The sequence below is a fragment of the Colobus angolensis genome, unplaced genomic scaffold, assembly GCF_000951035.1.
Source record: "Colobus angolensis palliatus isolate OR3802 unplaced genomic scaffold, Cang.pa_1.0 Scaffold24, whole genome shotgun sequence".
Classification (NCBI taxonomy): Eukaryota; Metazoa; Chordata; class Mammalia; order Primates; family Cercopithecidae; genus Colobus; species Colobus angolensis.
The window spans coordinates 3,665,014-3,668,135 of NW_012115599.1; the positions used below are offsets into that span (position 1 = coordinate 3,665,014).

Below are 3,122 nucleotides of genomic sequence, written 5' to 3' on the forward strand. Positions count from 1 at the left end.
TTGCCCAGGCTGGAGTGCAGTGGTGCAATCTTGGCTCACTGCAACCTCTGCCTCCTGCATTCAAGCAATTCTCATGCCTCAGCCCCCTGAATAGCTAGGGTTATAGACAAGTGCCACCATGCCTGCCTAATTTTTATTTTTAGTAGACACAGGGTTTCATCATGTTGGCTAGGCTGGTCTCGAATTCCTGGCCTCAAGTATCCCTCCTGCCTCGGCCTCCCAAAGTGCTGGCAATTACAGGTGTGAGCCACTGTGCCTAGTCTTCTTTTTAAAACTTTTTTTGTGAGATGGAGTTTCACTCTTGTCGCCCACGCTGGAGTGCAACAGCATGATCTCAGCTCACTGCAACCTCTGCCTCCCAGGTTCAGGCAATTCCCCTGCCTCAGCCTCTGGAGTAGCTGAGATTACAGACGTGCACCACCACGCCCAGATTTTTTTTTTGTATTATTAGTAGAGACGGGGTTTTACCATGTTGGCCAGGCTAGTCTTGAACTCCTGACCTCAGGTGTTCCACCTGCCTCAGCCTCCCAAAGTTGTGGGATTACAGGCATGAGCCACTGCGCCCAGCCTAAAACATTTTTTAAGAAGAATAGAGACCACTGGGCATGGTGGCTCACACCTGTAGTCCCAGAACTTTGGAGGCCGAGGCAGGAGGATTGCTTGAGCCCAGGAGTTCAAAGCCAGCCTGGGCAACATAGTGAGACCCCATCTCTGTAAAAAATTAATAATTAGCTGATTGTAGTGGCACGAACCTGTAGTCTCAGCTATTTGAGAGGCTGAGGCAGGAGGATTGCTTGATCTTGGAAGGTCAAGGCTGCAGTGAGCCTACTCCATCTTTGACAACAGAGTGAGACTCTGTCTCAAAAAAAAGAAAAAAAAAAAGAATAGGGCCAGGCACAGTGGTTCAAACCTGTAATCCCAGCACTTTGGGAGGCAAAGGTGGGCAGATCACTGGAGGGCAGGAGTTTGAAACCAGCCTGGCCAACATGGTAAAACTACATCTCTACTAAAAATACAAAAATTAGCCAGAGAATTGCTTGAGCCCGGGAGGCAGAGGTTGCAGTGAGTCGAGATCACGTCACTGCACTCCATCCTGGGTGACAGAGCAAGACTCTGTCTCAAAAAAATTTTTTTTCTCTCTATATCTTCTATAGTCCACTGATTAACAAATTGGAAAGTACAAATAAGAATAGTTTAAAAATGTCCACCTTTTCACTGATGCTATAAACTTGTCCCCGACTGTAATTTTTACTGAGTAAATGAAGCTTTGTGAGGCTGGGCACAGTGGCTCACACCTGTAATCCCAACACTTTAAGAGGACAAGGCAGGAGGAGCACTTGAAGCCGGGAGTTCGAGACCAGTCTGAGCAACAAAGTGAGACCCCTGTCTCTACGAAAAATTTTTTTAAAAATTAGCCAGGCATGGCAACACCTACCTACAGTTTCAGCTACTTGGGAGGCTGAGGCAGGCAGATCACTTGAGCCCAGGAGATTGAGTCTGCAGTGAGCCGTGATTGCACCACTGCACTCCAGCTTGGGTGACAGAGCAGAAAAAAACATAAAGCACTCTAAAAATGTGATGTATTACTATTAGGAAGGATGAGTGATTGACCAATTATATAACATGTCTCTAGGTGTTTTTTTTTTTTTAAAAGAGATGGGGTCGGCCAGGTGCTGTGGCTCACGCCTGTAATCCCAGCACTTTGGGAGTCTGAGGCGGGCAGATCACGAGGACAGGAGATTGAAACACAGCGAAACCCCATCTCTACTAAAAATACAAAAAAAATTAGCCAGGTGTGGTGGCATGTGCCTGTAGTCCCAGCTACTGGGGAGGCTGAGGCAGGAGAATCGCTTGAATCTGGGAGGTGGAGGTTGCAGTGAGCCGAGATTGCGCCCTGCACTCCAGCCTGGGTGAGCAGATTGAGACTCTGTCCCAAAAAAAAAAAAAAAAAAAGAGAGATGGGGTCCTGCTCCATTGCCAAGGCTGGGGTATAATGGCACAATGTGCAGCCTTGCTCTCCTGGACTCAGGTGATCCTCCCATCTCTGCCTCCAACATAGCTGGAACTACAGGTGCACACCAGCTAATTTTTAAATTTTTTTTATAGAAATGAGATCTCACAAAAAAAAAAAAAATTGGAAATAAGATCTCACTATGTTGTCCAGGCTGGTCTTGAACTCCTGGGCTCAAGTATCCTCCACCTCAGCCTCCCAAATCTCTGGGATTACAGGAGTGAGCCACCATGCCAGACCTCTAAAGTGTTCTTGACAACCCCCTTTGTAATGACATTAGCACCTTTTTACCTTCTTGCAGTTGGAAGTACAAAACACTTAACCATTTCCATAATAATTTCTGTCAAATGCTTCTCAAGTAATTGTGAAAGACTTTGATTCCTATTCTGTTTGATTTCCAAGGAAAGAATCATCCTGTCTTTGTATAACTTTGATATTTTTTCTTGTTTTACTTGCAGACTATCAAGATCTTCACTTAGGGAAGTGGGAATCTTATTTGCGGAACATTGGGCAGAAGCTTTGCCATTGGCTGGTGAAGAGGAGGAGGCAGAATGTCTGCATTGTTACACCATACAGCTCAAACTTCAGAAGACTTTGGGTTAAGCAGTTATCATTAGTCTGCAAATGATCGTGTTTTCACCTGATTATTAGAAACTAATGAATCACCTTTTAGGTCTTATTAATTCAGGTTACACTGTTTTCCAGATGCCTTGGCAGCTGGTACAGGTAGGATTGGGCTGGGTTTTGTGGGGAATGATGGAAGGGAAAAAACTCATCTTTCGTGTTCTCTAGTTCTTGCTGAAGTTAAACATCTGGGATATAAAGATTGGGTTAACTAACCTCCATTGTTATACAGAACAGAGTTAAACCTGGAGAAATGCTTTGATTATTAGGATTTTTAAAAATAGGTATGAAAGGCAGTTTCCTTTACTTTCATTTTGTTTGTAGGTTTAAATTTATGTTGTTTTGTGGTACAGTTTAAAAATAGTGGAGGCCGGGCGCGGTGGCTCAAGCCTATAATCCCAGCACTTTGGGAGGCCGAGACGGGCAGATCACGAGGTCAGGAGATCGAGACCATCCTGGCTAACACGGTGAAACCCCGTCTCTACTA

General features: G+C 45.1%; 1 protein-coding gene across 1 annotated transcript in view; it reads left to right on the forward strand.

Annotated features, from left to right (window-relative positions):
* LOC105514248 (chromosome unknown open reading frame, human C2orf42) overlaps positions 1–3,122 on the forward strand; it is a 47,267-nt gene that overhangs the window by 4,095 nt on the left and 40,050 nt on the right. The window contains exon 2 of the mRNA XM_011945512.1: positions 2,470–2,737. The gene's annotated coding sequence lies outside the window, so the exon portion shown is untranslated. The remainder of the gene's footprint in view (positions 1–2,469; positions 2,738–3,122) is intronic.